General features: G+C 45.2%; 1 long non-coding RNA gene across 1 annotated transcript; it reads left to right on the top strand.

The window, feature by feature from the left end:
- The first annotated feature begins 8,099 nt into the window (after positions 1-8,099).
- On the top strand, positions 8,100-22,806 carry LOC123742398 (uncharacterized). Its single transcript, XR_006769528.1, has 3 exons — positions 8,100-8,150; positions 22,040-22,144; positions 22,773-22,806. It is a non-coding gene; the product is annotated as an uncharacterized lncRNA (long non-coding RNA).

The raw sequence follows: 22,806 nt of genomic DNA, 5'->3' as shown, positions 1-22,806 counted from the left end.
ATGATGGATCAGAGCCCTATACACAGTAGTGTACTATTTATGAAGAACCAGAGCCCTATAGACAGTAGTGTACTACAGTATGATGGATCAGAGCCCTATAGACAGTAGTTTACTACAGTATGATGGATCAGAGCCCTATAGACAGTAGTGTACTATTTATGATGGATCAGAGCCCTATAGACAGTAGTGTACTACAGAATGAAGGACCAGAGCCCTATAGACAGTAGTGTACTATTTATGATGAACCAGAGCCCTATAGACAGTAGTGTACTATTTATGATGGACCAGAGCCCTATAGACAGTAGTGTACTACAGTATGATGGATCAGAGCCCTATAGACAGTAGTGTACTACAGTATGATGGATCAGAGCCCTTTAGACAGTAGTGTACTATTTATGATGGACCAGAGCCCTATAGACAGTAGTGTACTATTTATGATGGACCAGAGCCCTATAGACAGTAGTGTACTACAGTATGATGGATCAGAGCCCCATAGACAGTAGGGTACTACAGTATGATGGATCAGAGCCCTATAGATGGTAGTGTACTACAGTATGATGGATCAGAGCCCTATAGACAGTAGTGTACTTTTAATGATGGATCAGAGCCCTATAGACAGTAGTGTACTATTTATGATGGATCAGAGCCCTATAGACAGTAGTGTACTATTTATGATGGATCAGAGCCCTATAGACAGTAGTGTACTACAGAATGAAGGATCAGAGCCCTATAGACAGTAGTGTACTACAGTATGATGGATCAGAGCCCTATAGACAGTAGTGTACTACAGTATGATGGATCAGAGCCCTTTAGACAGTAGTGTACTATTTATGATGGACCAGAGCCCTATAGACAGTAGTGTACTATTTATGATGGATCAGAGCCCTATAGACAGTAGTGTACTACAGTATGATGGATCAGAGCCCCATAGACAGTAGGGTACTACAGTATGATGGATCAGAGCCCTATAGATGGTAGTGTACTACAGTATGATGGATCAGAGCCCTATAGACAGTAGTGTACTTTTAATGATGGATCAGAGCCCTATAGACAGTAGTGTACTATTTATGATGGATCAGAGCCCTATAGACAGTAGTGTACTATTTATGATGGATCAGAGCCCTATAGACAGTAGTGTACTACAGAATGAAGGATCAGAGCCCTATAGACAGTAGTGTACTGTCCCCAGTCCACCTGGCCATGCTGCTGCTCCAATTTCAACTGTTCTGCCTGCAGCTATGGAACCCTGACCTGTTCACCGGACGTGCTTGTTGCACCCTCGACAACTACTATGATTATTATTATTTGACCATGCTGGTCATTTATGAACATTTTAACATCTTGACCATGTTCTGTTATAATATCCACCCGGCACAGCCAGAAGAGGACTGGCCACCCGTCATAGCCTGGTTCCTCTCTAGGTTTCTTCCTAGGTTTTTGGCCTTTCAGGGAGTTTTTCCTAGGGAGTTTTTCCTAGCCACCGTGCTTCTTTCACATGCATTGCTTGCTGTTTGGGGTTTTAGGCTGGGTTTCTGTACAGCATTTTGAGATTTCAGCTGATGTACGAAGGGCTATATAAATACATTTGATTTGATTTGATTTGTACTACAGTATGATGGATCAGAGCCCTATAGACAGTAGTGTACTATTTATGATGGACAGAGCCCTATAGACAGTTCTGTACTACAGTATGAAGGGAATAGGTTGCCATATGGGACTTATCCATTGATAAAGGACCTGCATACTCTACTGGACACCTGGGATTTCAACACCGCCCACTAAACACTCTCTGTCTCTTTCTCTTTCTCTATCTCTCTCTGTCTCTCTCCGTCTCTCTCTCTCTCTCTGTCTCTCTCTCTGTCTCTAGCTTTCTTTTATCTCTCTTATCTGTCTATTATCTGTCTCTGTCTGTTTCTACTGTATAATTCAGCATTTAGAGTTCCTTAAGAAACCTATTTGTCTGAATACGTTCTCAAAATGTTTAGGGAGTTGCAGCTTGCATTACCGATTAGTGAAGTCTGTTTGTCTGTCTGTGTCTGTGGAATATTTTGTTTTTGTAATTATTTTTATTTCACATTTATTTATTTAACCAGGTAGGCCAGCTGAGAACACGTTCTCATTTACTACTGTGACCTGGCCAAGATAAAGCAAAGCAGTGTGACAAAAACAACCACACAAAGTTACACATGGGATAAACAAACATACAGTCAATAACACAATAGAAAAATCTGTGTACAGTGTGTGCAAATGAAGTAAGGAGGTAAGGCAATAAATAGGCCAATAGTGGCGAAGTAATTACAATTTAGCAATTTACACTGGAGTGATAGATGTGCAGATGAGGATGTGCAAGTAGAAATACTGGTGTGCAAAGACCTGTCACAGGCGTCGATGAAAGGGGACTTAAGCGCAGCGGGTAAAGTGCTCATCTTCTTTTATTATTTAATAAAGTGAACACTTAAACAATAACAAACCGACAATCAACAGTTCCGTAAGGCACATAGGCTATACCGAAAACAACCACCCACAAAACCCAAAGGAAAACAGGCTGCCTAAGTATGGCTTCCAATCAGAGACAACGATAGACACTTGCCTCTGATTAAAAACCACACTCGGCCAAACCTTGAAAACGAAACATAGAAAATGAAAACTAGAACCAAAATCCCCAAGAACAAAAACCCAAAACACACAAAACAATCACCCCCTGCCACGCCGTGACCAACTACAAATGACAAAAGACCCCTCTACTGGTCAGGGATGTGACAAGAGCAGAAAAACCAAAACAAATATGGGGATGAGGTAGGTATTTGGTTGGATGGGCTATTTACAGATGGGCTGTGTACAGCTGCAGCGATCGGTAAACTGCTCTGACAGCTGACGCTTAAAGTTAGTGAGGGAGATATAAGTCTCCAACTTCAGTGATTTTTGCAAATCGTTCCAGTCATTGGCAGCAGAGAACCGTAAGGAAAGGCTGCCAAAGTAGGTGTTGACTTTGGGGATGACCAGTGAAATATACATGCTGGACCAACTACAAATGACAAATGACAAATGACAAAAGACCCCTCTACTGGTCAGGACGGACAGTACCCCCCCAAAGGTGCAGACCCCGACTGCACCTCAAAACAAAAAAACCCACAAAACCAACCCCAAACCTAAAGGGAGGGAAGGGAGGGTGGCCACCGTCAACGACGGTTCCTGCTACACCCCCCCTCCGCCAATCCTCCCACTACGGAGGTGGCTCTGGGCGTAGCTCCCCGTTCAGCAGACTCTGGGCTGAGAGGCGTCGCTGGAGGCCACGGGCTGAGAGGCGTCGTTGGAGGCCCGGGGCTGAGAGGCGTCGCTGGAGGCCCCGGGCTGAGAGGCGCGCTGGAGGCCCCGGGCTGAGAGGTGTCGCTGGAGGCCCCGGGCTGAGGAGCGTCGCTGGAGGCCCCGGGCTGAGGAGCGTCGCTGGAGGCTCCGGGCTGAGGAGCATCGCTGGAGGCTCCTGACTGGGGAGCATCGCTGGAGGCTCCTGACTGGGGAGCGTCGCTGGAGGCTCCTGACTGGGGAGCGTCGCTGGAGGCTCCGGGCTGAGGAGCATCGCTGGAGGCTCCTGTCTGGGGAGTGTCGCTGGAGGCTCCGGGCTGAGGAGCATCGCTGGAGGCTCCTGTCTGGGGAGTGTCGCTGGAGGCTTCTGCCTGGGGAGCGTCGCTGGAGGCTCCTGACTGGGGAGCGTCGCTGGAGGCTCCTGACTGGGGAGCGTCGCTGGAGGCTCCGGGCTGAGGAGCGTCGCTGGAGGCTCCGGGCTGAGGAGCGTCGCTGGAGGCTCCTGACTGAGAGCGTCGCTGGAGGCTCCGGGCTGAGGAGCGTCGCTGGAGGCTCCCTGACTGGAGAGCGTCGCTGGAGGCTCCGGGCTGAGGAGCGTCGCTGGAGGCTCCTGTCTGGGGAGCGTCGCTGGAGGCTCCGGGCTGAGGAGCGTCGCTGGAGGCTCCTGTCTGGGGAATGTTGCTGGAGGCTCCTGACTGGGGAGCGTTGCTGGAGGCTCCGGGCTGGGGAGCGTCGCTGGAGGCTCCTGACTGGGGAGCGTCGCTGGAAGGAGAGTGCACGGAGCAGGCACAGGACGTACTGGTCCTTGGAGGCGCACTGGAGGTCTGGCGCTCAGGGCTGGCACAACCCGTCCTTGCCCGATGCTGACTATAGCCCGGCAAGGGCGGAGAGCTGGCACAGGACGAACTGGGCTGTGCTGGGGAATGCGGGGCACCGTACATGGAGCAGGCATAGGATATCCTGGGCCCAGGATTCTCACTGGAGGTCTGACACCTACAGCTAGCATAACCCATCCTGGCTCAATGCTCACTCTAGCCCGGCAAGGGCGAAGCGCTGGCACAGGATGAACTGGGCTGTGCTGGGGAATGCAGGGTATTGTGCGTGGAGCAGGCGAAGGATATCCTGGGCCGAGGAGCCGCACTGGAGGCCAGATACGCTGAGCCAGCGCACTTTTCCCTGGCTGCCGGCTAGCTGTCGCACGACAACCTTGAGGAGCCTGTATCGACCGCACCGGGCTCTGAGTGCGTATGGGCGACATAGTGCGCTTTCTTCCATACTGCCTAGCTCCTCCCTCTGTGCGTCTGCTCTGTCATGCGCTTTCCACCAGTCCCTTTCTCCGGAATCTAGCGTCGTCATCCGCTCTTGACTCCTCGACCGGCTCTGGTCTCCTCCATGGCTCCCTCCGAAATGCCCGCGGAAAGTTAGGTCAGGGTTCCCCCCTGACCTAGCAAAACTCCCCTTATGCCCCCCCCCCTCACAATTTTTTTGGGGGGCTGCCTCTTCACCTCCTGAATAGGAGGATACAACGCATCGTACCTCCGTAGTTCCCTCTTTCCTTCCTCCAGCTCCTCCTTCAGGCGCTGGTACTCCCAGCCTGGCTCCATGGACCCTTTCCATCGAGGATCTCCTCCCGCGTCCATGACTCGAGATACCTCCTCTCCTGCTTCTTCTTCCGTTGCTTGGTCCTTCTTTGGTGGGTGGTTCTGTCACAAGCGTCGATGAAAGGGGACCAAAGTGCAGCGGGTAAAGTGCTCATCTTCTTTTATTATTTAATAAAGTGAACACTTAAACAATAACAAACCGACAATCAACAGTTCCGTAAGGCACATAGGCTATACCGAAAACAACCACCCACAAAACCCAAAGGAAAACAGGCTGCCTAAGTATGGCTTCCAATCAGAGACAACGAAAGACACCTGCCTCTGATTGGAAACCACACTCGGCCAAACCTGGAAAACGAAACATAGAAAATGAAAACTAGAACCAAAATCCCCTAGAACAAAAAACCCACAAAACAATCACCCCCTGCCACGCCCTGACCAACTACAAATGACAAAAGACCCCTCTACTGGTCAGGATGTGACAAGAGCAGAAAAACCAAAACAAATATGGGGATGAGGTAGGTATTTGGTTGGATGGGCTATTTACAGATGGGCTGTGTACAGCTGCAGCGATCGGTAAGCTGCTCTGACAGCTGACGCTTAAAGTTAGTGAGGGAGATATAAGTCTCCAACTTCAGTGATTTTTGCAAATCGTTCCAGTCATTGGCAGCAGAGAACCGTAAGGAAAGGCTGCCAAAGTAGGTGTTGACTTTGGGGATGACCAGTGAAATATACATGCTGGACCACGTGCTACGGGTGGGTGTAGCTATGGTGACCAGTGAGCTGCGATAAGGCGGAGCTTTACCTAGCAAAGACTTATAGATGACCTGGAGCCAGTGGGTTTGGCGACGAATATGAAGCGAGGACCAGCCAACGAGAGCATACAGGTCGCAGTGGTGGGTAGTATTTGGGGCATTGGTGACAAAATGGATGACACTGTGATAGACTGCATCCAATTTGCTGAGTAGAGTGTTGGAGGCTATTTTATAAATGACATCGCCAAAGACAAGGATTGGTAGGATGGTCAGTTTTACGAGGGTAAGTTTGGCAGCATGAGTGAAGGAGGCTTTGTTGTGAAATAGGAAGCCGATTCTAGATTTAACTTTGGATTGGAGATGCTTAATGTGAGTCTGGAAGGAGAGTTTACAGTCTAGCCAGACACCTAGGTATTTGTAGTAGAAGGTACGGTGGGATTCAAAATGGTCGGTGATCTGTTTGTTCACTTGGCTTTCAAAGACTTTAGAAAGGCAGGGCAGGATGAATATAGGTCTATAACAGTTTGGGTCTAAGAGTGTCAGCCTCTTTGAAGAGGGGGATGACCGCGGCAGCTTTCCAATCTTTGGGGATCTCATACGATATGAAGGAGAGGTTGAACAGACTAGTAATAGTGGTTGCAACAATGGTGGCGGATAATTTGAGAAAGAGAGGGTCCAGATTGTCTAGCCCAGCTGATTTGTAGGGATCCAGATTTTGCAGCTGTCTGGATTTGGGTGAAGGAGAAGCTAGGGAGGCTTGGGTAAGTTGCTGCAGGTTGTGCAGAGCTGTTGGCCGGGGTTGGGGTAGCCAGGTGGAAAGCATGGCCAGCCGTAGAGAAATGCTTATTGAAATTCTCGATTATCGTGGAATTATCAGTGGTGACAGTGTTTCCTAGCCTCAGTGCAGTGGGCAGCTGGGAGGAGGTGCTGTTATTATCCATGGACTTTACAGTGTCCCAAAACTTTTGGAATTAGAGCTGCAGGATGCAAATTTCTGTTTGAAAAAAGCTAGCCTTTGCCATCCTAACTGACTGTGTGTATTGGTTCCTGGCTTCTCTGAAAAGTTGCATATCACGGGGACTATTCAAAGCTAATGCAGTACGCCACAGGGTGATTTTGTGCAAGGGCAGTCAAGTCTGGAGTGAACCAAGGGCTATGTCTGTTCTTATTTCATTTTTTTTTAAAGGGGCATGCTTATTTACGATGGTGAGGAAAGCACATTTAAAGAAGTTTTAGAGTTTCTTCTGTCTGAATATACAGTATTTATCCAGAGCTGACTTTTATACTAGCTATAATATAATAAGAATACTATATTAACCCCTAACCTTAACCTTTACCCTAACATATACCCTGTTCTAAACCTTACTGTAACCCTAGCAACAGGTTTCATATCAGGTGTAACCCTATCAACACATTTACTCTGACTCTAAACCTTACTGTAACCCTAGCAACAGGTTTCATATCAACACATTTACTCTGACCCTAAACCTTACTGTAACCCTAGCAACAGGTTACATATTAACACATTTACTCTGACCCTAAACCTTCCCGTAACCCTAGCAACAGGTTACATATCAACATATTTACTCTGACCCTAAACCTTACTGTAACCCTAGCAACAGGTTACATATCAACATATTTACTCTGACCCTAAACCTTACTGTAACCCTAGCAACAGGTTACATATCAACACATTTACTCTGACTCTAAACTTTACTGTAACCCTAGCAACAGGTTACATATCAACACATTTACTCTGACTCTAAACTTTACTGTAACCCTAGCAACAGGTTACATATCAACACATTTACTCTGACCCTAAACCTTACTGTAACCCTAGCAACAGGTTACATATCAACACATTTACTCTGACTCTAAACTTTACTGTAACCCTAGCAACAGGTTACATATCAACACATTTACTCTGACTCTAAACCTTACTGTAACCCTAGCAACAGGTTACATATCAACACATTTACTCTGACCCTAAACCTTACTGTAACCCTAGCAACAGGTTACATATCAACACATTTACTCTGACTCTAAACTTTACTGTAACCCTAGCAACAGGTTACATATCAACACATTTACTCTGACTCTAAAATTTACTGTAATCCTAGCAACAGGTTACATATCAACACATTTACTCTGACCCTAAACCTTACTGTAACCCTAGCAACAGGTTACATATCAACACATTTACTCTGACTCTAAACTTTACTGTAACCCTAGCAACAGGTTACATATCAACACATTTACTCTGACTCTAAACTTTACTGTAACCCTAGCAACAGGTTACATATCAACACATTTGTAGTTGATAGTTTGTTCAATATTTATCTGGCGATCATTCATGTTGTGTTGTATCAGCAGGAGATGAAGAAGCAGCACCTTCCTCTTCCTCACCAGGATGTCCAGAGAGAGATCAGAGAGGGGGGAGTAAATGGGGATTACACTATGATGGAGCCCTGATACAGAGGACAAAGCACAGGTGAGAGGGGAGGAGGGGAACTGTGTTTGTGCAGGGGGAGGAGGGTAACTGTGTTTGTGGAGGGGAGGAGGGTAACTGTGTTTGTGGAGAGGGAGGAGGGTAACTGTGTTTGTTGAGAGGGAGGAGGGTAACTGTGTTTGGAAGGGGAGGAGGGTAACTGTGTTTGTGGAGGGGAGGAGGGTAACTGTGTTTGTGGAGGGGAGGAGGGTCAACTGTGTTTGTGGAGAGGAGGAGGGTAACTGTGTTTGGAAGGGGAGGAGGGTAACTGTGTTTGGAAGGGGAGGAGGGTAACTGTGTTTGTGGAGGGGGAGGAGGGTAACTGTGTTTGGAAGGGGAGGAGGGTAACTGTGTTTGTGGAGGGGGAGGAGGGTAACTGTGTTTGTGGAGGGGAGGAGGGTAACTGTGTTTGTGGAGGGGAGGAGGGTAACTGTGTTTGTGGAGGGGGAGGAGGGTAACTGTGTTTGTGGAGGGGGAGGAGGGTAACTGTGTTTGTGGAGGGGAGGAGGGTAACTGTGTTTGTGCAGGGGGAGGAGGGTAACTGTGTTTGTGGAGGGAGGAGGGGTAACTGTGTTTGTGGAGGGGAGGAGGGTAACTGTGTTTGTGGAGGGGGAGGAGGGAAACTGTGTTTGTGGAGGGGGAGGAGGGTAACTGTGTTTGGAGGGGGAGGAGGGTAACTGTGTTTGTGGAGGGAGGAGGGTAACTGTGTTTGTGGAGAGGGAGGAGTGTAACAGTGTTTGTGGAGGGGGGGGTAACTGTGTTTGTGGAGAGGGAGGAGTGTAACAGTGTTTGTGGAGGGGAGGGGGGTAACTGTGTTTGTGCAGGGGGAGGAGGGTAACTGTGTTTGTGGAGGGAGGAGGGTAACTGTGTTTGTGCAGGGGAGGAGGGTAACTGTGTTTGTGGAGGAGGAGGGTAACTGTGTTTGTGGAGGGGAGGAGGGTAACTGTAGTTTGTGGGAGAGGAGGAGGGTAACTGTGTTTGGAAGGGGAGGAGGGTAACTGTGTTTGGAAGGGGAGGAGGGTAACTGTGTTTGTGGAGGGGGAGGAGGGTAACTGTGTTTGTGGAGGGGGGAGGAGGGTAACTGTGTTTGTGGAGAGGGAGGAGGGTAACTGTGTTTGGAAGGGGAGGAGGGTAACTGTGTTTGGAAGGGGAGGAGGGTAACTGTGTTTGTGGAGGGGGAGGAGGGTAACTGTGTTTGTGGAGGGGGAGGAGGGTAACTGTGTTTGGAAGGGGAGGAGGGTAACTGTGTTTGTGGAGGGGGGGAGGGTACACTGTGTTTGGAAGGGGAGGAGGGTAACTGTGTTTGTGGAGGGGGGGAGGAGGGTAACTGTGTTTGTGGAGGGGGAGGGAGGGGTAACTGTGTTTGTGGAGGGGAGGAGGGTAACTGTGTTTGTGGGAGGAGGAGGGTAACTGTGTTTGTGGAGGGGGGAGGAGGGTAACTGTGTTTGTGGAGAGGGAGGAGGGTAACTGTGTTTGTGCAGGGGAGGAGGGTAACTGTGTTTGTGGAGGGGAGGAGGGTAACTGTGTTTGTGGAGAGAGGAGGAGGGTAACTGTGTGTTTTGTGGAGGAGGAGGGTAACTGTGTTTGTGGAGGGAGGAGGGTAACTGTGTTTGTGGAGGAGGAGGGAAACTGTGTTTGTGGAGGGGGAGGAGGGTAACTGTGTTTGGAGGGGGAGGAGGGTAACTGTGTTTGTGGAGGAGGAGGGTAACTGTGTTTGTGGAGAGGGAGGAGTGTAACAGTGTTTGTGGAGGGGGGGTAACTGTGTTTGTGGAGAGGGGAGGAGTGAACAGTGTTTGTGGAGGAGGGGGGTAACTGTGTGTTTGTGCAGGGGAGGAGGTAACTGTGTTTGTGGAGGGGAGGAGGGTGAAACTGTGTTTGTGCAGGGAGGAGGGTAACTGTGTTTGTGGAGGGGAGGAGGGTAACTGTGTTTGTGGAGGGGAGGAGGGTAACTGTGTTTGTGGAGGGGGAGGGGAAACTGTGTTTGTGGAGGGGGAGAGAGAGAGAGAGAGAGAGAGAGAGAGGGAGAGAGAGAGAGAGAGAAATAATGAAGGAGAGAGACCAAGGAAGAAACAACAGACAGAGAGACAGAGACAGAGAGAGACAGACAGAGTGGAGGGTCTCTTGTCTTAGTGTATATGGCTGTACGTTGGTCTGAGGTGATTGTCTCTAATCTGGCTCAGTGGGTGACGACAGTAACACACACACACACTCACAGTAATCTCACTTATCTGTGTGTGTGTTTGTGTAAGCACATGCCATTTGTCTGATGTGTGTTTTATTTTAGTTTGAATGTATAAACGTGCTGTAAGTGAAAGAACTATGAAGAAGAAGTTGAACGAGGTGAAATGAAAGAGTAAAAGAGAGAGGTAGAGGAGGAGAAGATGGGAAGAGGGAGGCAGGGAGAAAGTGAATGGTTGAGTAGGGCACATGTGCTGCTGTAGCCCCATTACCCTCTAGTGTGTGTGTGTGTGTGTGTGTGTGTGAGTGTCAGTATTACCCTGTCAGAGGGAAATCTGACTCCTCCCATTGTTTCTACTTATCTAATAAACCGAGAGAGAGAGAGAGAGAATGAGAGAGCCAGAGAGAGAGAGAGAGAGAGCGAGAGAGCGAGAGAGAGAGAGAGAGAGACAGAGAGAGAGAGAGAGAGAGAGAGAGAGAGAGAGAGGAATATAAATAGAAAGAGTGTGAGTGATGGTTGGTTGAACGATTGATCAAGAAAAGACTGGGGAAATAAGAGCTAGGTGGATGAGACTGACAGACATGAAGGCAGGGAGAGACAGTGAGACAGTACTCTGCAATAAAAGTGTTCACATGACTCCACCCCTTGTTTCTTGACAGTGAAATGCTTTGCTACGCTGTGTCTATTGTTCTAATGGCTCCTCCCTCACAACACTGTAGTAGACAATGAGCTTAGATACCGGTGTTCTGCTGTACATTCTGATAAATAGACAACAATAGAGCTTAGATACCAGTGTTCTGCTGTACATTCTGATAAATAGACAACAATAGAGATTAGATACCGGTGTTCTGCTGTACATTCTGATAAATAGACAAAAATAGAGCTTAGATACCAGTGTTCTGTTATACATTCTGATAAATAGACAACAATAGAGCTTAGATACCGGTGTTCTGCGGTACATTCTGATAAATAGACAACGATAGAGCTTAGATACCAGTGTTCTGTTATACATTCTGATAAATAGACAACAATAGAGCTTAGACAGGTGTTCTGCTGTACATTCTGATAAATAGACAGCAATAGAGCTTAGATACCAGTGTTCTGTTATACATTCTGATAAATAGACAACAATCGACACTTTTGGAAGTCCAAACGACAAAAACGTTCATTAGAGATATGTTATTAATGAGAAGGGACTAGAATGTATTGGAATAAATATGTTGTTGAGTGGTTTTAGTGTTTGGCATGAGCTGAAACCTCACTCAGTGTTTTTCATAATCTACTTTTGAAGAAGACAAATGCCATGTAAATATCTATTAATCTATGGTGGATAGTTAGCATCACATTTGCCTGGTGTCAATCACAACTCAGGATATGACCCAGATAGTACAGTTCTCAATTTATTATAACACAAAGGGCAGGTCAAGGACTGGCAGAGGTTCGTAGTCAGGTCAGATTCAGGCAGGTACAGGGGCAGAAAGCTCAAGGCAGGCAGAATAGTCAGAACCGAGAAAACTTTGGAAAAAACACTTGAGAAACAAGAAAACGGGAAAGCACGCTGGTAAAAACTGACAAGACAAACTGGCAAACAGACAAACAGAAACAGGAGACAAAGGGCTGTGAGACAGAGGTTTAATCCTAGACACATGAAAAGTGGGATGTATATTCGGAGGAGGTGCGGTGCAACAGAAGACGAACAGCAGAGGGGCTAAGTACTTTAGAGATGGGGAAGGGCTGATGAAACGGGGGGAAAGTTTACCGGACTCCACCCGGGAGGGGCAGGTCTCGAGTGGACAGCCATACCTCTGACTGAGCCGATAGCAGGGAGCAGGGGGTCCGGTGGCGATCCGCTTGTTGCCGATACCTGGAAGTGGTCTTCAACAGCTCGGCCCGGGGTCTCTTCCAGGTACGGAGACAGCAGCGGATGAACATCTGGGCAGAGCGATGGCTGACTTCCTCCTCTTGCTCGGGGAAGAGCGGGGGTTGATATCCCAAGGGACACTCGAAGGGTGAGAGGCCAGTGGCCGAGCAGTGAAGGCTGTTGTGGGCGTATTCCACCCCAAACAAATCAAACTTTATTTGTCACATGCACCGAATACAACAAGTGTGGACCTTACCGTGAATGCTTACTTTACAAGCCCCTAACCAACAGTGCAGTTCAAGTTCGTTGCTGGCTCTATGTGGTGGGGTTGGCGGAGACTAGTGGCAACGAAACTGTCGCCAGGTCCTGATTGGCTCGCCCGACTGGCCATTAGATTGGGGTGGAAACCAGAAGACAGACTGGCTGGCAAAACCAATGAGGGTGCAGAACGCCTTCCAGAACCAGAAGTGGGGACCACGCATCGGAGATCACGGCAACCGGAAGTCCATGGATCCGGATGACGTGCTGCACCATGAGCTGAGTCGCCTTCCTTGTAGGGTAACTTGGTAGGGGAATAAAATGGGCAGTTGGAAGGCCACCAAAAGCGTTTTTAACCATTTTTATCCAATTGGCATAACTAAATACTCATAGTGCCCGCTAGCTGTGTTAAAGGCTGTTTTACACTAATCTCCCTCCCGTACCTAAACAAGATGGTAGGCCGTTCCGAAGGTCCAATTTAGAGAAGATGGTCGCTTCATGAAGAGGTTTGAAAGCCGAGGAGATGAGTGGTAGAGGGTGACGTTTTTTAACTGTGATGTCATTAAGGTCCCTGTAGTCGATACAGGGTTTTGTCCTTCTCCACAAAGAACAACCCTGCGCCGGCGGGAGAGGCCGATGGACGAATACTCCCTGCAGCGAGAGAGTTCTGAATGTACTCCTCTATAGCCTTGGTCTCCAGGGAGTAAAGCCCCTCGAGGGGGTGTAGGGCCCAGGAGAAGGTCAATGGCGCAGTCATAGGGTCGATGCGGAGGGAGAGCCGTAGCGCAGGCCTTGTTAAAGACTTCCCGGAGGTCCAGGTACTTCGCGGGAATGGCGGAGAGATCCGAGAGCTTCTCTCAAGCCTGCAAGAAGATGTCCCAGGCCAGGCTGGGCCGACTTAAGACAATGACCATGGCAGAATGGGCTCCAACCCATGATAAAACCAGTAGCCCAGTTCGTCAGGGAAGGCGGAATGGTCAGAACCGGGAAAACTAGGAAACAAACACTTGAGAAAAAGGAAAATGGGAATGCACACTGGTAAGACCTGACATCACAAGACAAACTGACAACAGACAAACAGAAAACACAGGCATAAATACACTGGGGATAATGAGGGGAGATGGGAGACACCTGGTGGGGGTGGAAACAAACACAAAGACAGGTGAAACAGATCAGGGTGCGAAAGTGTAATTGTTTCAGGTTTATCCTGGTCTAGCCTGGTCTGGTTCTGCTAGTCTGGTCTAGCCTGGTAAGGTTCTGTTAGGTCTGGGCCTGGTCTTGTTCTGTTAGTCTAGTCTAGTCTGGTCTTGTTCTGTTAGTCTGGTCTAACCTAGTATTGTTCTGTTTAGGTCTGAGCCTGTAATCACAAAGTCTCAGAGTAGGAGTTTTGATCTAGGATCAGTTTGACTTGTTAATTATAGTGAATGAGATTACAACATGGACGGGGGGACCTGATCCTAGATCATAATGAATGAGATTACAACATGGACAGGGGAGACCTGATCCTAGATCATAATGAATGAGATTACAACATGGACAGGGGAGACCTGATCCTAGATCATAATGAATGAGATTACAACATGGACAGGGGGAGACCTGATCCTAGAGCATAATGAATGAGATTACAACATGGACAGGGGAGACCTGATCCTAGATCATAATGAATGAGATTACAACATGGACGGGGGACCTGATCCTAGATTATAATGAATGAGATTACAACATGGACAGGGGAGACCTGATCCTAGAGCATAATGAATGAGATTACAACATGGACAGGGGAGACCTGATCCTAGATCATAATGAATGAGATTACAACATGGACAGGGGAGACCTGATCCTAGATCATAATGAATGAGATTACAACATGGACAGGGGAGACCTGATCCTAGAGCATAATGAATGAGATTACAACATGGACAGGGGAAACGTGATGCTAGAGCATAATGAATGAGATTACAACATGGACAGGGAGACCTGATCCCAGATCATAATGAATGAGATTACAACACAAACAGGAGAGACCTGATCCTAGAGCATAATGAATGAGATTACAACATGGACAGGGGAAACGTGATGCTAGAGCATAATGAATGAGATTACAACATGGACAGGGGAGACCTGATCCTAGAGCATAATGAATGAGATTACAACATGGACAGGGGAGACCTGATCCTAAGTCAACACTCCTACTCTGAAATGCTTTGTGATGACAGGTGTGATTCAGTAAAGTTTACTCTGGTCCGGATTGGTTCCTGCACCTGTAGAGATCTTTCCCCCCCTTCCTGTGTGTGTGTGTGTTTGTGTTTGTGTGCGTGTGTGTAATTTGAGATGGACAAACAAAACAGACAGACGGACAGATTGAGGGCTAATGTGACCATGACTCATAGATAGACAACACAGTCTCCGGAGACACCGCTTTCTCTCTGTCTGTCTGTGTCATTCTCTCTCTCTCTCTCTCTCTCTCTCTCTCTCTCTCTCTCTCTCTCCTCCTCTCTCCTCTCTCTCGCTCTCCCACTCTCCATCTCTCTCTCTCTGTCATTCTCTATCTCTCTCTCTGTTATTCTCTCTCTCGCTCTCTCATTCTCTCTCTCTCCATCTCTCTCCCTCTCTCCATCTCTCTCTATCTCTCTCTCGCTCTCCCACTCTCTCTCTCTCTCTCTGTCATTCTCTATCTCTCTCTCTGTTATTCTCTCTCTCGCTCTCTCATTCTCTCTCTCTCCATCTCTCTCCCTCTCTCCATCTCTCTTCTCTCTCTCGCTCTCCCACTCTCCATCTCTCTCTCTCTCTCTGTCATTCTCTCTCTCTCTCTCTGTCATTCTCTCTCTCTCTCTCTGTCATTCTCTATCTCTCTCTCTGTTATTCTCTCTCTCGCTCTCTCATTCTCTCTCTCTCCATCTCTCTCTCCCTCTCTCCATCTCTCCCTCTCTCTCTCTCGCTCTCCCACTCTCCATCTCTCTGTCTCTCTGTCATTCTCTCTCTCTCTCTCTCTGTTATTCTCTCTCTCTCTCTCTCTGTCTCTGTCTCTCTCTGTCTCTTTCTCTCTCCATCTATCTATATCTCTCCTACTATGTCTCTGTCTGTCTCTGTCTCTGTCTCTGTCTCTGTCTCTGTCAATTCAATTCAAAGGGCTTTATTGGCATGATAAACATATGTTTATGTTGCCAAAGCAAGTGAAATAGATAATTAACAAAAGTGAAATAAACAATAAAAAGTGAACAGTAGATATTACGAATACACAAGTTCCAAAATAATAAACCCATTTCAAATATCATGTTACGTCTATATACAGTGTTGTAATGATGTGCAAATAGTTCAAGTACAAAAGGGAAAATAAATAAATATGTGTTTTATTTACAATTACATTTGTTCTTCACTGGTTGCCCTTTTCTTGTGACAACAGGTCACACATCTTGCTGCTGTGATGGCACACTGGTATTTCACCCAATAGATATGGGAGTTTATCAAAATTTGATTTGTTTTCAAATTCTTTGTGTGTTGTGTAATCTGAGGGAAATATGTATCTCTAATATGGTCATACAAGTTAAGAAGTGTAGCTCAGTTTCCAACTCATTTTGTGGGCAGTGTGCACATAGCCTGTCTTCTCTTGAGAGCCAGGTCTGCCTACAGCTGCATTTCTCAATAGCAAGGCTATGCTCACTGAGTCTGTACATAGTCAAAGCTTTCCTTAAATTTGGGTCAGTCACAGTGGTCAGGTATTCTGCCACTGTGTACTCTCTGTTTAGGGCCAAATAGCATTCTAGTTTGCTGTGTTGTTTTGTTATTTCTTTCCAATGTGTAAAGGAATTATCTTTTTGTTTTCTCATGTTTTGGTTGGGTCTAATTGTGTTGCTGTCCTGGGGCTCTGTGGGGTCTGTTTGTGTTGGTGAACAGAGCCCCAGGACCAGTTTCTTAGGGCACTCTTCTCCAGGTTCATCTCTCTGTAGGTGATGGCTTTGTTATGGATGGTTTGGGAATCACTTCCTTTTAGGTGGTTGTAGAATTTAACGTCTCTTTTCTGGATTTTGATAATTAGTCAGTATCGGCCTAACCCTGCTCTGCATGCATTATTTTGTGTTTTACGTTGTACACGGAGGATACTCTCTCTGTCTTTCTCTCTCTCTTTCAATTCAATTCAAGGGGCTTTAATGGCCTGGGAAACATATGTTAACATTGCCAAAGCAAGTGAAATAGATAAAAAACAAAAGTAAAATAAACAATAAAAAATGAACAATAAACATTACACTCTCACCCTCCAACTCTCTCTCTCTCTCTCTCTCTCTCTCGCTCTCTCTCTTAATATATATTTCACTGTCATTCAATATCCCTCTTCATATATCTCTCTCTGTCATTCACTATCCCTCTTCATATATCTCTCTCTGTCATTCACTATATCTCTTCATACGTCTCTCTCTGTCATTCACTATCCCTCTTCATATATATCTCTCTGTCGTTCACTATCTCTCTTCATACATCTCTCTCTGTCGTTCATTATCTCTCTTCATATATCTCTCTCTGTCATTCACTATCCCTCTTCATATATCTCTCTCTGTCATTCACTATATCTCTTCATACGTCTCTCTCTGTCATTCACTATCCCTCTTCATATATATCTCTCTGTCGTTCACTATCTCTCTTCATACATCTCTCTCTGTCGTTCATTATCTCTCTTCATATATCTCTCTCTGTCATTCACTATCCCTCTTCATATATCTCTCTCTGTCATTCACTATATCTCTTCATACGTCTCTCTCTGTCATTCACTATCCCTCTTCATATATATCTCTCTGTCGTTCACTATCTCTCTTCATACATCTCTCTCTGTCGTTCATTATCTCTCTTCATATATCTCTCTCTGTCATTCACTATCCCTCTTCATATATCTCTCTCTGTCATTCACTATATCTCTTCATACGTCTCTCTCTGTCATTCACTATCCCTCTTCATATATCTCTCTCTGTCATTCACTATCTCTCTTCATATATATCTCTCTGTCGTTCACTATCTCTCTTCATACATCTCTCTCTGTCGTTCACTATCTCTCTTCACTCTCTCTCTGCTTCGTTCCACTATCTCTCTTCATATATCTCTCTCTGTCATTCACTATCTCTCTTCATATATCTCTCTCTGTCATTCACTATCTCTCTTCATATATCTATCACATTTCAGGTAAGACCCAGATGCAGACAACGTCAAAGTAACAACAGTTTATTAATCCAACAGGGGCAGGCAAAAGACTGGTCAATGCAGGCAGGGGTCAGTAATCCAGATAGATGGGGCAAAGGTACAGGACGGCAGGTAGGCTCAGGGCAGACAGAGGTCAGTAATCCAGATAGATGGGCAAAGGTACAGGACGGCAGGCAGGCTCAGGGCAGACAGAGGTCAGTAATCCAGATAGATGGGCAAAGGTACAGGATGGCAGGCAGGCTCAGGGTCAAGGCAGGCAGAAAAGGTCAATACCGGGAAAACTAGAAAACAGGAACAATCGAGAGACAGGAACAGAGGGAGAAATGCTGGTAGGCTTGTCGAAACAAAATAAACTGGCAACAGACAAACAGAGAAAACAGGTATAAATACACAGGAGACAATGGGGAAGATGGACGACACCTGGAGAGGGGTGGAGACAATCACAAAGACAAGTGAAACAGATCAGGGTGTGACGATATCTCTCTCTGTCATTCACTCTCTCTCTCTCTCTTCATATCTCTCTCTTCATATATCACTTTTCATACATCTCTCTTCATATATCACTCTCTGCCGGTCCTCTTCCTCCTCCACTTTTTCTCTCTGCTTTGATCTCTCTCTCTCTTTTAACCTCTGTCTCACTCCTCTTCTTCTGATCTACAGTACCTTATAGTATCAACCCTAGCTCTCTCTCTCTCTCTCTCTCTCTCTCTCTCTCTCTCTCTCTCTCTCTCTCACCCCCTCTCTCCCACACCCTCCCTCCCTCTCTCTCTAGTCTAATGGATGGTGTTAATGCCCCATCATCAGTAATGTGTGTTCCATCATCAGTAATGTCTGTTGTTTCCTACCAGATGGGAGTCTCAGACCTAGATTGTGTCCCAAATGGCACCATATATATAGTGCACTATTTATCACCAGGGCCTTAGAAACATGCTACTGTCTTCATAATTCATCCAACCATCCATCTATCTATTTTTGATTCACTCACTCACCCACTCACCCACCCATGTTTTCTTTCTGTGGCCGGGGAGGGTTAAGAGTTGCCAGGCCAACCATTGGGATAGGGTGCCATTTGGGACGGAACCACTATCCATTACAACCACATGTCCAACATGGTCTGTCAGGATCCATTTGAGATGATCCCCTCCTCACACAACTGAACCATTGGAGACCCATTAAAAGAGACACCACAGCTGAGATTGACAATTAGGAGCCGTATTATTTGAGATCAATTGACATTATGCGCACCACATGTAGATTATCAGCCAATCGCAGCCTGTCTGGTCTACAGACCAATTAGAGCATCACAATCCCTAGTGACATCATCTCTGGTCCCCCAAAAGCACATACAGCACTCTACTGAATAATATATAAGTGTGTGTGTGCGTGCGTGCGTGTGTGTGCGTGTTTGTGAACTTTTATTTATTCAGGCGAGCCCAATTGAGACCAAGGTTTCATTTCCAATGGTGCCCTGAGGACAGAAAATAAATCAAATTAATAAAATATAAATCTACAAGATAGAACAACCAGATAGAATAACAAGATAGAATAACCAGATAGAACAACCAGATAGAATAACAAGATAGAACAACCAGATGGAATAACCATATAGAACAACCAGATGGAATAACCATATAGAACAACCAGATAGAACAACAAGATAGAATAACCAGATAGAATAACCAGATAGACTAACCAGATAGAATAACCAGATAGAATAACCAGATAGAATAACAAGATGGAATAACTAGATAGAATAACAAGATAGAATAACCAGATAGAATAACAAGATAGAACAACAAGATATAATAACTAGATAGAATAACCAGATAGAATAACAAGATAGAATAACTAGATAGAATAACAGATAGAACAATGGACAGAATAACTAGATATAATAACCAGAGATCAACAGACAGAAGCAAAAATAGAATGAAATGAGAATAATGTTATAAATAATTGGTGAATAATGCAGGAATAACGATAAGAAGCAACAAGACAGAACAACAAGAGAGCACACCAGATAGAATAACCAGATAGAATAACTAGATAGAATAACAAGATAGAATAACCAGATAGAATAACCAGATATAATAACCAGATAGAATAACCAGATAGAATAACAAGATAGAATAACTAGATAGAATAACAAGATAGAATAACAAGATAGAATAACTAGATAGAATAACTAGATAGAATAACAAGATAGAATAACTAGATAGAATAACTAGATAGAATAACAAGATAGAATAACAAGATAGAATAACTAGATAGAATAACCAGATAGAATAACAAGATAGAATAACAAGATAGAATAACCAGATAGAATAACTAGATAGAATAACCAGATAGAATAACAAGATAGAATAACTAGATAGAATAACCAGATAGAATAACAAGATATAATAACTAGATAGAATAACCAGATAGAATAACAAGATAGAATAACAAGATATAATAACCAGATAGAATAACAAGATAGAACAACCAGATAGAATAACAAGATAGAATAACTAGATAGAACAACAAGATAGAATAACAAGATAGAATAACAAGATAGAATAACTAGATAGAATAACTAGATAGAATAACAAGATAGAATAACTAGATAGAATAACTAGATAGAATAACAAGATAGAATAACAAGATAGAATAACAAGATAGAATAACCAGATAGAATAACAAGATAGAATAACAACATATAACAACAAGATAGAATAACCAGATAGGCTTTACAGCGAAATCAAAACGTTAGATTATGTCAGCAGAGTACCCAGCCAGAAATAATCAGACACCCATTTTTCAAGCTAGCATATAATGTCACAAAAAACAAAACCACAGCTAAATGCAGCACTAACCTTTGATGATCTTCATCAGATGACACTCCTAGGACATTATGTTATACAATACATGCATGTTTTGTTCAATCAAGTTCATATTTATATCAAAAACCAGCTTTTTACATTAGCATGTGACATTCAGAACTAGCATTCCCACCGAACACTTCCGGTGAATTTACTAAATTACTCACGATAAACGTTCACAAAAAACATAACAATTATTTTAAGAATTATAGATACAGAACTCCTTAATGCAATCGCGGTGTCCAACTTTAAAATAGCTTTTCGGTGAAAGCACATTTTGCAATATTCTGAGTAGATAGCCCGGCCATCATGGCTAGCTATTTTGACACCCACCAAGTTTGGTACTCACCAAACTCAGATTTACTATAAGAAAAATTGGATTACCTTTGCTGTTCTTCATCAGAATGCACTCCCAGGACTTCTACTTCAATAACAAATGTTGGTTTGGTTCCAAATAATCCATAGTTATATCCAAATAGCGGCGTTTTGTTGTGCGTTGAAGACACTATCCGAAGGGTAACGAAGGGTGATGCGCCCGGCGCGTTTCTTGACAAAAAATGTCAAAATATTCCATTACCGTACTTCGAAGCATGTCAAACGCTGTTTAAAATCAATTTTTATGCGATTTTTCTCGTAAAAAAGTGATAATATTCCGACCGGGAGTCGTTGTTTTCAGTCAAAGACGAAGTAAGTAAAATGGACTCTTCTCGTGCACGCGCACGCCAGTCTCATTGTTCTCAGATCGACCACTATCAAAATGCGCTACTGTTTTTCAGCCATGGTCTGCAAAGTCATCATTCAACGTTCTGGCGCCTTCTGAGAGCCTATGGGAGCATTAGAAAATGTCACGTTACAGCAGAGATCCCCTGTTTTGGATAGAGATGATCAAGAAGGCCAAGATATGGTCAGAGAGGGCGCTTCCTGTTCGGAATCTTCTCAGGTTTTGGCCTGCCAAATGAGTTCTGTTATACTCACAGACACCATTCAAACAGTTTTAGAAACTTTGGAGTGTTTTCTATCCAAAGCTAATAATTATATGCATATTCTAGTTTCTGGGCAGGAGTAATAATCAGATTAAATCGGGTACATTTTTTATCCGGCCGTGAAAATACTGCCCCCTATCCATAACAAGTTAACCAAAGTAAGACAAACTTTTCTCAAATGTCTGAAGAAGCCAGTCAAGAGGTAGAATCAGTCAATTTAGCTTTAGCCCAAGCTAAGTTTCTTTCATGAAATCTTTCAGACAATTAATGCGTGAACCATGGATTAGAGCTGTCTTTAACCCTTGGTTTTTTATGTGGGGCATGCTGATCTGCAACAGAGTTAAACTGAGAGGTAAAACATTTAAAGATCTGAATCAGAGATAGAAGACACACCCTCCCAATCATACATCCCTAGGTCATATAGGAAATGTTGCTCATTGAAAGTTATGACATGTCTACGTGCATACCTCTAATACAGGCAATGGAACAATAGTCACAATGTTAATCTATATTTGAACCCCTGCTCTCATCCTTGGCCTCTGACCTTTAACCCCTGTCTGTAGTTAAATGGAGGAGCGGGACAGAAGCCGCTCCCCGTCCCGCAGGACCAGTCGGGTGGAGCAGGTGGTGGGGCGATGGCTACGACGCTCCAGGGATTCCAGCAGCAGGTTAGTACTAACCAGGCCGGCCACGTAACAGGGTTAGCTTTGGCATTATGCCCGACTAGTTTGGGTTTGACTGGGTTAGCCAGGGAGCTAGTAATGGGTTTGTCTGGGTTAGATCTGGGGGGTAGTAATGGTTTTGTCTAGGTTAGCCTGGGGGCTAGTAATGGTTTTGTCTAGGTTAGCCTGGGGGCTAGTAATGGTTTTGTCTAGGTTAGCCTGGGGGCTAGTAATGGGTTTGTCTAAATGGTTTTGTTTGGGTTAGCCTGGGGGCTAGTAATGGTTTTGTCTAGGTTAGCCTGGGGGCTAGTAATGGGTTTGTCTAAATGGTTTTGTTTGGGTTAGCCTGGGGGCTAGTAATGGTTTTGTCTAGGTTAGCCTGGGGGCTAGTAATGGGTTTGTCTAAATGGTTTTGTTTGGGTTAGGCCTGGTTATTCAAGGCAATATTCGACATCATCTGTAGCAGACTATTATGATGAAGTGTTTCCTTGTTTGTTTTGATTGGCTGATACCTTGCCTTCTGTTGTCCTCCCCTTTGATTGGATGACATCTCCATTTGTATGGTTCCCTGATTCTGATTGTCTGCTACCTTGTCCTCTGATTCTGGCTAATACCTGGTCTCTACCCCAATCAGAGAGCGTATCCTGGTAGATGGGAAGGCAGCTGCG

This window comes from Salmo salar, chromosome ssa04 (genome assembly GCF_905237065.1).
Source record: "Salmo salar chromosome ssa04, Ssal_v3.1, whole genome shotgun sequence".
Lineage (NCBI taxonomy): Eukaryota > Metazoa > Chordata > Actinopteri > Salmoniformes > Salmonidae > Salmo > Salmo salar.
The sequence above is the reverse complement of the archived record's forward strand: the minus strand, read 5'-3'. Positions and strand labels throughout refer to the sequence as shown.